The sequence below is a fragment of the Balearica regulorum genome, chromosome 5, assembly GCF_011004875.1.
Source record: "Balearica regulorum gibbericeps isolate bBalReg1 chromosome 5, bBalReg1.pri, whole genome shotgun sequence".
NCBI lineage: Eukaryota > Metazoa > Chordata > Aves > Gruiformes > Gruidae > Balearica > Balearica regulorum.
Genome location: NC_046188.1, coordinates 56322349 through 56337456, shown reverse-complemented (window position 1 = coordinate 56337456; position 15108 = coordinate 56322349). Strand labels below are relative to the sequence as shown.

The 15108-nt window shown below is 35.9% G+C and overlaps 2 protein-coding genes across 7 annotated transcripts in view; one reads left to right on the top strand and one right to left on the bottom strand.

The window, feature by feature from the left end:
- The window catches only part of C5H11orf58 (chromosome 5 C11orf58 homolog), a 321725-nt gene that overhangs the window by 235696 nt on the left and 70921 nt on the right, over positions 1-15108 (top strand). The gene's annotated exons all lie outside the window — the stretch shown is intronic.
- The window catches only part of SOX6 (SRY-box transcription factor 6), a 373686-nt gene that overhangs the window by 331955 nt on the left and 26623 nt on the right, over positions 1-15108 (bottom strand). For 5 of the 6 annotated variants that reach the window (XM_075755057.1, XM_075755064.1, XM_075755052.1 and 2 more), the window contains exon 2: positions 3980-4088. The exons of the other annotated variant lie outside the window; for it this stretch is intronic. The gene's annotated coding sequence lies outside the window, so the exon portion shown is untranslated. The remainder of the gene's footprint in view (positions 1-3979; positions 4089-15108) is intronic. 6 annotated transcript variants of the gene reach the window in all.

The following is a 15108-nucleotide window of genomic DNA, read 5'->3' as shown; positions in this document are numbered from 1 at the left end:
TCCTCTGTACAGAGTGCCAACATAAAGCTTGTGGACCTTTCAAGTCATAATTTGAGGATCTAGGAGGGAGATCAAGCAACATGCATTTCTAATACTGACACCTCGTATTGGGGTCATTTGTGCAATTAAGCAACACCTTAATAGAAAGTCACCTCCGTGAAAATCAGGGAATAAGATTCTACTCAATAAGATCAGAGACAGCAGAATACCAGCCTAAGTCATATAGAGCTTTGCAAACATCAGTAAAAATACTATTAAAACATTTAAAAAATTATAAATATAAAAAAATACATTACTCTTAGAAGTCAGATGAAGCTTCTCTGTAAGCATGCTGACTCCGATTTTAAGATTAACTAATCACAAGTTGCTTAAGTGCATGTACAAAAATTAAGGCATAATTATATTTAAAAAAATTTACTAAGTGGCTCAATGCCAACAAGAGAGTGTCCCATCAATCATATATGATACTCCTCTTGATACCTCTCCCTACCTGGGGAAGCAGCTGTGCTCTACAGCAAGTCCCAACAATCTTTAAAACCTGGCTCCTGCAGACACAATAAAAGGGTCTAAAAACATAACCAATTAGGCCTTTCTGGTTTTGTTCACTGTTATATGGCAACATAAGAAGCAGGATTCTCACATTTTATAAAACTCAAGTTTCACAGCATTTCACAGTTACATCAGTCCAATCCTACAGAAGCCAAAGAACTTGCATGATAGAAGTCATGGCTATACTTGACTTCATTATCTCAATTATGCCTCACCCAAGATGTATTTCAATGAGCTGACCCTATAATCACACTATAGTCAATGGTGAAACTTTCAATGATTTCAATGACAATAACAACTAGAGTTTCAGACAAGTCTTTACACTATCCTTGTGTAAAGACTGGAAGAAAATACTAACATCACCAGGTTCTCTAAAATCACTAGAATTTAGCAAACATATCATACAAATGCAAGAAAAAAAATCACATGCAGAACACTTCATTCAAATAGGTACAAAGTGCTCTGTGATTACAGCACACAGATTACTGCTGTGCTGTTATTAGGGCTGGCTGGAAGGTATTAAAATTTAAAGTCAAATTTTAACATTGCAGAAGCAAATCAATCAACACTTCAAACTTGTATGGACTTTTACTTTATTAAATCAAGCAACATTGCGGGAGTTATAAAATATGCTGTGTGACCTCCTATTTATTTTTTTACTTTCTCTAATATCTAAATGTGGCCTGTTCAAATTCCTCTGATGGCAAAATCTTTTAAAAGAACAGACCACTCTTGAGCTATCTCAGACTAGACGTGAAAAATACATATCATTGTTATACACCTGAACCCAAAATGTAGAATACATTTATTTTGTAGGAGAATTATATATTAACAACACACTGTGAAAACTGAGCATGCTGGGAAAACATGAAGCTATTTGAACAAAACCAGAATTGTTCATAATATAGTTTTTCCACTTTAGAAACATAATTTGGCACCCTTTCTATTAGGCCCAAGTATTCTGAATTTCAGATATTCCTACAGAGAACATAAGTGGGGTTTATTCAGCTACATGGAAAGAAATATATGGTTCTTTCTTTTCTGTGTCTGAAAATAACTTGTCCACTCTGACAAAAAGTATTGCTGCTAGAGAGGTTGGTAATTAAGCCTTTGGAGTTTGCCATTCATTAAAACTTGGTGATCCCACCCAAAGCGCTTCATCATCAGAACCATCTGGTGTTCTTTCTGCACAATTACCAAAATACAGAACATATTTTGACTTGGCACTTGCATTTGGTAGACACTTTAGTCATTTTATAAGCAACAAGACAGCATCTTGCCAAAGCATGGCCTCAAAAGGAAATTTCAACAGACCAGAATTTGACTTCTATCCTAGGAAGTGCTACAAGGATAGAAAGAAGGAACGTCTTCATCTTCAGCTAATGTTCTCACCTTCACACAGAAGATACCTCTTACCTGTTTTGTTACTCTATGTTTCCTCTATATATTGATGATTCGGAGCATTATCTAACAGATTAGGGGTAAAATGAGTTGCCTTAGTTTGAGACTCACTTTCTTTCAAGATGTCTGGCTATGAAATCAAACTAACGATCCACCAGAAACTAAACTATTACAAGTAAAAGGAACCAAAGTCACAATAATACTCTGAAGAATAATATCAACAATATTTTGCATCAGACTCTCCCACTACATTTTTTTTCAGTGCCTGTGCATACAGTAATAATATGAGCACAGCTCTAAATCCAGGAAAGTCTGAAAAGCAAAGGGAGAAGACAGGAATATGGACTACTCTTGAATGATATTAGACATCTTTTTGGCTCTTGTTTTTGAAGATCTACATAAAAGAAAACACGATGAGAACATTGAACATACTTCCAAGAGCATTAATAAGTCTCTCTTGCAGATGGCCTTTAATTCATTTATTTTATTCATTTTTGCCAGTAAAATTTGTGGCAAAAGGTAAAAATTTCTATGCAGTAATAATGTTATTCTCAGCTTTCTCAGGACAGTATGGATAGCATGAGAAAAAAAAAAAATCAGAGCTCAATTGAAGTGATGACCAATTATTCTCAATTCTAGACATTTCAGTTACCTTTGGGAATTCTGAGGTTAGGTCTACATTTAACGTTCCTCATCTACAAGCATTCCATATTCAAGGACACAAAATGATGCAAACCTATTGAAACATACACCCTAAGGAATTTACTTTATATAGTATCCTAGGTGAAAAAAAATGCTTCTCTCAAAGACTTCCACTTATTGAACATATATAGTATTAGTCTGGTTGGTGTCAAAATGAGTCAACTGCTCTGAAATTAGTAAAAATATATGAAAAAAGCAACAGGCAAATATTTAAAAAAATAGTGCAACATAGAATATATACCACAAATGACAACTACAAGTTCCATAGCAAACAAATAAGCTGCTGCACTCCATATGGCATGGAAACCTTTAAAGTACCACAATAATATATGAACCAGAAAACAGAGGTTTTCAAATCAAAATAATCTGACCAGGACATGGATTTGCACCCATCAAAATTTTGGATCAGTATTAGAACTGATATAGTGAAAGAACAACAGATTAGATAATTGTAGACATGGAGAACTGAACAAAATTTTACAAAAAAATTAGTAAGAAAATTCTATAAGAAATTTGGTTGAAAATTAAACAAGCTATTGTTGCAAGTAATTTTGCAAGTTTAGTCCTTCAACAAAACAACATTCTGAAGAAACAAATCTAATGAAATTATAATAAATGCAAAGAAGAGATGGATAAAATATGTAATCACATAAAAATATATATGCACAATAGTAAAAGGCAATGGAACTAATGAAAGTAAGAAATTAGAAACAGTCAATTTGGTGAAGAGATCTATGAGTGCATATGGCAATCTGAGGAATCACAACTGTGTTCATCCTTATTAGACAAGCCGTCAGACAGACAAAATGTAATATATGAGCAAGTAAATAAACATTTGACTACATAGAGTGTCATTCTCATTGGGTGACACTCCAAAGAGTATATACCTCATCTGTTGCCAAAAACAAACTGCACATTGCATCCTTATTTTTATATAGGAGCTCAGAGCAGATTTCCTAACATCAGATTTAAAAAACAAATATGGTTTATTTATTTTCTGCAGGTTTTTTCCCTTTAATTTTATCATATCTAACAATATTGTAGCAAGTAGCAAATTGTTATCAAGTCATATTGTCATATTTTTTGAGCATCAGCATGACTTTCTTAAGTATCTACCAACAAGTCAAAAGAACAAAAGTAATTACTTTCAGGAAGGATAATCAGATTACTGTCACCTTATAAAAGCATTATGGGGCGTCCCTGTTCTTTCAACCACTGTCATCACTGTGGCATGTAACAACCATAATAATGATGATAATATACCATCCCCAAAAGGAAAAATCAAATCAAAATGCATAAAAATTAAGAGAGAAATCATTCAACTTACACCTTAGAATCTTGAGCAACTGCTATAACATCAGATAAACTTTCACGGGCAAAGATGTTGGTGCTTTCAGGCCAGTTGAATTAGTATTTTGGTTTAAATTTCACAGCATCTAGAAAAGCCAAACACAGTGGAGCAAATTCACTAATGTGTTATTTCAGTTTTATTACATGTTAACTTCACAGAAACAGGGGAGTCTCATTTGCTATGAGTAATGATGTCTAATGTCTACATTAAAAAAAAGAGACATCCTAACATTTCTTTCTCACTTTAAGGAAAAAAAAAAGCCATACATGATAGGTCTTTGTTTTACCTCTTCTAATAAAACTAGCAGTTTGCCATTTATAAAAGGGATATATTCTGGCATATTTTTGATGCAAATCCTGTACAAGCAATGACATGAGATAGTAGTAGACCCAAATTCCTTGAGCATGTTAAGACTGAGTTGCCAGCTCTGAAAAACGGACAGTTTTTGCAAAGCATACAAGCTAGTCATGAGCCCAGCATATGGTTGTTTCTATAACCGTGCTCTAATGAAAGTGAGGAGAAGCTGGTGGATATAAACAAAGCAAGATAGATTGTCTGACCCTATTCTTACCTACCCAAATGGGAACAGGACCCAGCAGAGATTTCCCAAGTCCTCCCCATGCACAAAGATATGCATTTCTGTATGTTTTGGCCTTCATGACTGTGAATCAGAGACCAGGATCAGCCCAGAAATAACTGCAGTCTGCTTTTCACAGAAACATAATTTTCTTGTTATGCCTTGCTATAGTTATAGATCTTGTAATGTTAGTTTTGTCGCAGCGTAAAAATCAGCATCACTTTTTTCCACACACCCCCCCCCTTCAGGAGGAATTCTGCCTTCAGCTGCAAACTAAGAGTTCCCGCAGAAGTCACAGTGGTTGCACTCTGGCATACAAGGAAAAACAGAACTTACACTTTGAGTTAATCATATCCTATGTATTAACATACTTTTATAGTAATATAATACACACAGTTTACGTTGTGATTTAAGAATTAAAAGCTAATCATATGTAAAATTAGGCCATTCAAGAAATAACTGCCCAATAAGTTGGAATTAGAGCTGTATATGAACCATTCGATGCTTGCGCTTGCATCAGTGAACTGGAAAAGCTCGGTAAGCCAGCAAGGCTTAGGCACAGAAGCTGACACTCCAGAAGTGTCCACAATCCCCTATCCTTTAAACAATTAAAACAATCCTGCCATTTAATGGCAAGGAACAGGGAAGGAGCAAAGAGGAAAAAGGAAGGAAAAGATAAGGAAATAAATCCTTAACATTATAGCCCAGAAGGATTTTTTTTTTTTTTTTTTTCAGGATCTGGTAAAAAATTATTCCATTCTGTTTAATTCTGAATGCATCTGAAGTTCCTCCTTGTCTAATCACTAATTATAATACAAAATAATCATATGAGAGAAGATAATACCTTTTCTAAACCTCAAATAAAAAAAGCCTGCCAGTAATAAAATATATTAATCCTATTCCAATATGTGTTTTGCAACTTTCTGTATACTTAGGAAGCACTTCCATCACTGTCTGGCTGCAAAATATCTGTATTAAACTAAATATGCTATTTTTCACTAAACTCAATGTAGATATTTTCCTGGAATTTAGAACTGCAAGTCAGTCACATGATAAATTAATCTAAAATATCATCAATTGATCCATATATGATCAGGTTACAGCCAGTCATATTAGCCTTAGCAAATTACTGTGTTGCTTATGCTCTGGCATCAGCAGTCTTTATTTTTCTAGCTACTTGGCTGTCAGTTAGAATGAAATTTTCATCAGTTCTTTTGATAAACAGAGGATATAAAAGCTAGCTATGTCATCTATGACAGACTAACTGCTTTTGGGGGTATTATTTTAGTTAACAGACTATATAACTTCCAATTATAAAACATGTTTTCACAAATGCATACATATATATTGACATTCACAACTAGCCAGATACACACAAAATACCCCTGAACTGAGAGATATTCAAGAAAAATGAGAACATGACTCTACCTTTCTTCACTTTTTAAAATCCTAAGGGAATCTATAAGCTCAGTCTTTTTTTTTTTTTTTTCTCCCCTCTCCCTTTTTAATGAACAGAAATCCTATCACACCAATATATTTTTGGCTAGACTACTGCATCCAAAACTGCCCTTTTTGACTTTTGGATACTGTTTTTAATACAGAATGAATGTGACAAGATGAAGAGAACTCTGTTCCTGTGAAAAGGCGGAATACAATGCAAAGAAGCAGGCCACAGGGAATCCTGAATATGCAAAAGAAAAAGATAGCCAAGTCTTTCAGGAAGAAAACCAAAATAAAAGTATACACAACTGTACCAAACCACAGCAGGTATTTAAAAGTATGTAAAGTAAATCTGCTTTTAAAGTAGCCCCTCATTTTGTAAGACTCCATCTTGAGATGACCCTGATTTTCCTAAAGATGTTGCTGAAAACTGGTTCTACAGAGTCTCAAGTTTAACCTTAAAAACAAAAGCACACACAACTAATTTTGCATTGAAAATGTTAAAATTTCATACCTTATGATCTGCTGGAAATATACTGAACAAATTCCCTGAACTTGCAAGCTGGGAAATAGGCATAAGGAACAATCAACCAATAGCAAATTAATTCAAGTATGCAATTTTAACAGAGCTTTAAAGAGAGAAAAATATAACCTATTATAAAGAGAGCAAAAAAATATAACTGACACTAAAGAAAACAGCTAGATTATGTAAGAGGCCTAAGAAAGAGCAACAGTAGCATATTTGGCCTGTTTCTGGCCCTTTGCAAAGGTTTTCACCCTCTAAAACAAGAATGAAAATTCATAAATTCAGGCAACATAAAATATATTAAATATATTTTTTCCACAGATGCAGATATATGGAATACAGTATCTAAATATCTGTTTAATTACAGAGGAGAAAGCATAGAGTATTTAACAAATCAGACAAACTGAAATCTTATTTAAATACACTCTTCTTACTGCAAATCTGGACTAGCCAGATGATGCTGCATAAATGGATTAGCTGTTTGTGTACACTACACGGTTTGAGATGGTCTGGAGGAGTAACAGGGTTGGTAGGGGCACAGACCTGATTAGAGGCCATCACTGAGCATCTACAGCTTTGATAGCTAGCAAAGTCATACAACTTCTGTATGGGCTGCAAGAGACAGCTGAGATGTACACAGTACATCCTCTGATTCTGTTCTTGCCATGAATGCCATGGAAATTCATTTGCACAGTTCCTGGCAAGCCTACTCTTATTTGCAAAGCAAATCTGTACCAGCATTGCTGCTGGGGAGAGTGAGAATGTGTGCAGGTGAAGAATTTGACTCTCCATCCTTAAATGCATTCGATTAGACTTGTGCAAGTGACGGTCCTGAATGAACTACTCACCAACACCGAGTAGCTTAAACAGCCAGTCAATAGCCTCAGCTGTATGCAAAAGCGGATGAGAAGTACCCACAGATGCGGAAGATGCATCAGAACTCTGAGCTAATACTTTCACATGGGTTTGTGAAGTCTTAGCTATATCTGTACCACAACTGTCTTTTAACATATAATTTGTTAAAGACATCTGAAAAGCCCTTATTTAACACAGCACATCATAAGTACTCAAATAACCAGAAAAAAGTATTTTCACATTAAAAGAATAGTAATGTATGGCCAGGTGATGGCTCAAATCAAACCACGGATCCTTACTCTTTCAGTGCCAATAATATGAAAGATTAAATTGCTGATAGTACTCAAATACAGTGGTGCTTTATTTTCAGACCTAAAATATGTAAGATTTCTCCACCATAAAAACTGCAAGTAGAACACTTGTGAATTATGAAGGTCTTTCCTTTTTAAACAAATTTAGAAAATGTAATCATCCTTCACAGGTGAGATATTCTGTTTATTCTATGGAGAATAATTTCAGTCTAAATTAAACTCTTCAAATGGTTTTGATGATTGCTGCAATAAGGACACAACAGGGAAAAGATCTGGGAAGAGAATAACACGTTAGATTAATGGCTGACAAATATTTCTAGCATTGAAACCGCTATGAAAACCACTGTTTGGGGTTTTTTTAAGCAAATATCAGTATTATTTTTTCAAAGCATAAAAACTAGTGCTGCTTATCTGTCCTAAGTGAAAATGCCAATCTGCACTCTCCTCTTTAATTATCTTCAATATGGACTGAGTACTTCAAAGACAAATAAAAGATATAGGTCTTTTCAGCATTCAGAAAAAAAAAAACAAAAACCAAACCCACACACTAGTAGTACAAAGACACCTTCCAGATATCAGACTGTCAGAAAACCCTGCCCATTCACTATTTAAAACTGAGGACTTTTGGGTGTCTTGACCTTGAATAACCAAACACAGGGCAAAGTGAAAATGGCTTGTCTGTTAAAAATTTAAGATGTAAGTCCTGCCACAGATTGCTTAGAATCTAAGCAACTCAGAATCCCAATTAGATGTTTATAAGACAAGCAGTGACAAAAAGCAAAGAGGTTAAAAGCAAATACAAATCTCTGGCATCCTCTGTTTTTTCTGACCCTAACCTCAAACCTCACAGAGAGAAAGAACATAACCATATAGATGCCCATGAAAAACTTGTGGAAAGGATTGTTTCATATGTTCCCCTCTTCCAAGCTGTCTCTAAATTCATACTTGGTTTACAGTGTGAACACTACTGCCAGCAGTCATGGAAAATTCTAATATAAAGTCACAGAACTACATTATTACTGAAAACCAGGTGCAAGATATCCACTACAGATTTTGGGTTTTTGTAGTATGACAGTTCATGACTTAAATTATCTCAACAGCAAATATTTTTTAAGAGAAATCTCAAAAGAAAAACCAGGAATACTGAAATCCAGGTGACTTAAAACCAGCTGTGTGAGGCACCCTATAGGTCTTTTCAACCTATAACTTGCTCATCCCGGTGCTAACACTCTCTTATTCCCAAGGAATACCCAGTCATCCTTTACATACTGCTCAAGGTAAACTTTAGGAAAACTCTGTCAAGTGTCTTCTGTAAGAATCATTTGTCTGTCTTAAGGACACTTGCTCTCCCTAGCGATGTACCCCCTGGAGGCTTTCCTGAACATACCAAGCATTCAGCAAACGGGCTAAAGAAGAGGGAGAAGACCAAGACAGGCTCACTTCATGTCCCTGGATGATGTTCCCATGGAGACTCTTTACAAAAGACAATGCAGCTCCAGGCTGCACCATTTGCACTATTTAGCCTCCTCTGTAATGAAGAAGTCTCACTGAAAACAAAGTGTTCTTGCTAGTATAGTTGAAATGGGCACACTGGCAAAGATCAGGTACAGTCATACAGGGTTTTGCACGGCAATGCTCAGTCTGCTGCTGGTCCCAAGAACTCTGCCAGGTCTATGGACAAAATTTGAGGTTTATTGTACAGTGTGGTCCCTGTCCTCTTTGTTAGGATAATGGGGAACACAAGGTATGAGCCAGCTGGCAGACTCAAAGCGGAAGACCTGAAATGCAGCTTAGGGTTAAACCCTTAAGGCAAAAGAAGGAACTGAGGATAAGGACCTGGGACATTGCTCTTGCTGGTGGGTCAGTTTGTAGCGTGGAGCGTCTGGAAGATAAAGGGTCCAACCTACATAAGGGTCATAGGTCTAAAGTTACCATTGTACATAATTAGCCAATAAGAAGCTTATTACGTGCCTGATCGAGTACCTCATAATTAAAAGCTTGTTCCAAAGCCTGTTTAAGTCAATAGGAATCTTTCTATTGACTTCAAAGGGGCTTTTGATGAAGCCCTACCTACTTAGTAGGATACCTCTCTCCCCATGTCATAACGTAGCAGCTGCCATCAGGAGGCACTCAAACTGACAGTCTCATGGCTCAACCACAAAGGTGCTGGTGAGAGGATACTTTCATTTAAGGACAACTGACCCATTTTGTAACTCCAGCTGACTGCTGATCTTCAGTGCCTGGGACATCTACCTGGTCAGAAGAGAAAAAATTCATTGACTTGACTTGAGGAAAAGGGTAGTGCTGAGAGACCTCTTGTGTTAACCGGACCTAATATTTGCTGGTGCATGTACGACAACATAGACTACTGGCACAGAATACAGAATGTACACACATTTTTTCAAGCCAAACAAAAGAAATGGAGGAATGACAAAGTTCCTTCTAATACACATAATACATTATTTCTATACTTCCCTGACCATTAGGCAGTATCACATAACAATCATTTATACAGTTACATATTTCTGCATACATATTAATTCTGAAAATGCATACTGTGTGGCCACACTGTAACTTGTCACCAACAGACATTGTGGAAATCCCCCTTATTTCATGGATCATTGATCCAATGTGTAAATCCTTCTTAGCTTGCAAGCCACTGACCAGATAAACCATAAGGGCTCCAAAGGGAAAGAGACTTTCTGGTCTGTCGAGCAAATTCAGCAGTAGCACATGTACTTCAAATCCACATGTGAAAACTTCTTTGAAATTAGGGTCCTGATCCTGCAAATCCTTATGCCCATAACCTACAAGTCATCCCAATACAAGTCAATACATTTACCATGCACCCCTAGAAAAACAACATTGTGCTATTCATGTTAAGTGTTTGTTTCCAGAATCAAGACCTAAATACAATTGGAAGAATAATGTCTAAAAATAATTTAGCCTTTTAAGATTTTCCACTCAAAATAAATAAATACTATGTACTACATGAAACAGAACAAAAATGGTAATTTTTAAATTAATAAGTGGGGAAACTTGCATCTATATATACTGACTTTTTTAATTTGTGTACTCTCCTAACTTTCAAAACAGCTAATTGGACTTTCCCACCATCTCTGATACTATTAAAAATCGCAGATTTTAAGCCAATTCTGCAAATTTACAGCTATGGTTCAGCAGCTGAATGCTTTTGAAAATGTATCTGCTAGTAATACAGATAATGCTCTTACAATAATATTTTGCCTTTTAAGCATTTTGTTAGATAACCTATATTTTCCTTAATTTCAGATCTGAGGCAAATACAAATTCAAACTACAGAAACACAAATGTTATTTTCTGTGGTGCTGGCACACTGTTATTTTCCAGATCACCCTAACATGAGGTAACTATTATCGATTGTGAAAGCACAACAGGTGGGTCACATGAAAGGTCACATTAGTTTTGTTCACAGGGCCAAACAGAAGGTTTTCATTATCCTTAATAAAAACAGAAGCAAGTAATAAAATATATCATTGCAATAACATATCTCTCCATTCATATGCAATAACCTCATACATTAGATCCTACCATTTCAAAATACTGCTGTTGGCTCCAGCAGCACGATTATTTTTGCGGTTGCTACTTATAAAAATAATATTATAAATCATAGTTTGACTTGCAAATTTCCACACTGTTCTTTTGAACTGCTTTTTGAAACGTTTTTCTGGACAAACCTCCTCAAAGCATGAGTTCACGTAGAAATATTAAGCACTTTAAATGGTCAATAAGGTGGCAAAGATTTTTAGTAATTCCTGTCATTAGTGTAATAGCAAATCATGGTACCTAGAAGTAGTTAGGCACCTTGTTCAAATCCTGATGGTAAATTAAAGTAGAGTCATAACTCAGACGTGGTGTAAAAAAGTCAAAACATATTAGATTCTTTCACAACAGTCTTCAGGACAAACTGGTTGACCAGCTCCGTTCTGCTTGCAACGCACATGTATGTATGTATACATACACAGACACATCTGTGCTCTCATCAGTGCACCAGCATGGACAACAGAGGTTTATAATTTAAAGTAAATATAACATATTCTTGCCTCTACTGAAAGAATATTTTATCTTTGTCACTTAGATTTCTCATATGTATATCATCCATCTTAAATACATTTCAATACAAATTAAACGTGGTCTGTATTTAAAAGAACATCAGTCAGTTGCTTTTAACATCTGTTTTAGAGAAAATGGTTAATATTTTCTGTTTCTTTCCAAATAAACACATTTTTAACTTAAATTTCACTTCTATTTATTTCTAAATGATGCCTAAATATTTCTAGGCTGAATGATAATCAGTAAATTGCCTTTTCTCTCCAGCTTTTTCTAACTAGACTATTCTCCAATGCCTCCATTTGCTGCTGTGCATCCCCATCTCAGGATGAACATACCTGGATATTACACAGAACTGAAACCAAAAAGAATAAAATAAATTTGCATTTGCCTAAAACATTCTTTCCCAAAATAACATGGGTTATAAGCATCAGTCGTCACAGTCCAGTGCCTTCCCATTGATATTGTAGCAACAAAGAAAAGGTCTGCTCTTGAAAGCGGTAACTTGTTATCAGAAAGCAACATGCGTTATTGGAAACACCAAATGTATGGAACAATGTACAGCTATCTATGAATGCAAAATACCCCTGCTAGAGTGACTTTTGAGTCTGGTTCCAAAAACATGAGCTCTTTATCAGTGTGTCACCTAACTGTGCAAAGCTCATCTTGGGGTATGTTGTGTCTGCAGAGTGACTCCCGTGCTGGCAGCGAGGCAGCCACAGCCGATGCAGGACCTCGCTACCCAGAGCCTCCCGTTCCTACCAGTTTTAGGACAATGCATTTCTTTTCAGAGTCACACCTGCTGGCACTTCTGACAGACTATTCTGTCATGTGCTTCCTTAAGAGGTTTAAAAATCCTTCTCACTATTTGAAAATACTAAGCTGCAACTTCACACTTTTTCATACTTTACTCCTTCCCCCCTCACAGTTTGATGTGCTAATATTAAAAATCCTAGAACATAAATCAGTAAGTATATTTCATGTTGGATGAGGCTAGGGCGTGGAGGATCTCAAGCATTTTGGGTCAGGAAAAAGGTCTCCTCAGACCTCAGATCTGATACAGACACACACTGTGTGGTATTCTCCAGTTTACAGGGTATGCCAAAATCTTTATCTATAAAGTGCTAAAGTAAAAGTAGTGGCAGGTAAATAATTTAGACATGAAAAAAATGCATCTTGAAAGCATAGTCTGACCAAACAGAATGTGTTTTATTTTCTTTCTGCTTCAGCTAAAAATTCCAAGGAGTTATTGTAATTACTCCAATCAATTTAGATAACCAAATTTGTATTTCACCTTTTGCTTACATTTCTGTGTGCACTGTAATGAGAACAGTTTTCAAAAAGAAATATAATTTTTTTAAAAAAGAAAAAAAGTGCTCTAATTGTCTCTATGAACTTTAGAATAAATTAGTACTTTTTGACAAATTATCTAAAACCACAGTGATAAAGCAGTAAAAAGGCTTTTTGTCTCTCATATCCCAGGGAAGTGTAAAGCTAAATGAACCTAATCTAAAACATGGTATGTAGCTGACATTTTGTAAAGAAAGCTTAGTGTAAAAAAATAAAAACATTGGAGGAAAATTTTCAATGTCAATAACATGATTTATATGATTTACAAAAGGTCAGACATTTCTGGACAATCTTTCGAAAGATTTACAATATTTACAATTCAGCTATTTCTACATCTTTCATGGTATTGGCACACTAAATTGAATATTTAGTTTCTTCAGTGCTCATATCAAAGCATTATCTACGTTACAGTTAAAATGGGGAACCTATGTACAAATGGCTTATAATCAGGTACAGTCCCATCTGCACTACAGACTGTTCCTCTGAGAGTCCACAAGCAATCAGATTTGTTATAAGTGTAGGGTGAATTAAAGATAATGCTATGGTAAAACTGGCATCTATGGTAGCTGTTTCTAAAACGTAACAGGGAAAGCAGCTGAAACAGGAGCACCTAAAGCAAGACTCCTCAATCCCAGGTATAGCCACCAAGTTAAAGTTGGCCTGATTTTGAGAGGTGTTTGGCAAACATCTCTTCCTCCATGATTCTAAGGGCAAGTACCTTTCAGAAGCCAACCACATCCACTTTGAAGTCGTGGCATGAATCAGAACTCTAACTTTAGACATTCCTACTCTGAAAACATTATCCCAGTGTCCATGGGATCATTTCAGTAAGATTTCTCTAACCAGCATTTACAGCATATGATTGGGTTTCCTCCCCCCCCAAGACCTTCCCTGACCCCCTCTAATGCAATACACATTATGGCAGACTCATTTCTGCCACCCATCCCAACCTCCTCTGTTCTCATACAGGAGTTTACACAGCCCTGTACTTAGCATGTTTCTGATCTGACACTAATTGGGTTTTTTTGGCTCAGCTTTGAAACAAGCTGCTGTCTAACAACAAACCTAGCATTTCCTTCAGTATCACACATATGCATGTGCCCACTCATGCACACATTTTAATGTATATGTACTATACACCCCATTCTAGGGAGAAAGACCAAGTCCCTCCAAAAATATATGACAACAGATAACAGACACCTGTTGCATTCAGTCCTTCTGTAGTATATAAGACACAGACTGAAGTGCTTCTGTATTGTTCTTATTTGTCTGTCCCACTTCACACTGAGAGCTACAGGCATGAATGGCTAGTTTCATAAATAAACGTTATTTTTCATCTAACAAAAGAACTGGCAGTGTGGACTAAAATTTCAAAAAGGTCATGAAAATCTGGAAGAAAGCCAATGCATTCTGCATTCAAAAATTGCAAAGCCCATCTCACAAATGTCTCCTCCTCCCTCTCACTTAAGTGTTGTTCTTAGTTCTCAATTACATTTCTTCAATAGCAATGAAAGTATATGCTAACACAACAACTTTGTCCAGCTGGAAGAGCCATCTACGAACAATGAGACCAAATCAGAGGCTTAGCCTTTGGATTTTACTTGTATGATTAATTGGTAGTGTCTATAACCTTGATAGCATTCATATACTATTAATTAATTCCACTAATTCAGGTAGCGTACCCATTGATTTTAGAAAATTTCAGATTTTGGTCAGTATAAGAAATTATGTTACATCCTGTGGATGATGACAAAAAAGGAAGGAAAAACCTTTGTACCTACCGAATTGAGCTGTTGTGATCTCAAATCAGTTGTTCTGCACGTACGGATATAATGACAGGAAAAAAAGTAATTATAATTAGGTGTCTATTTTGATTTTTCTCTTCATAGTATCCGTACTGAATGTCATTTGATTTTAACAAACTATAAAGTCATTTCAGGCAGGCACTGTATATCCT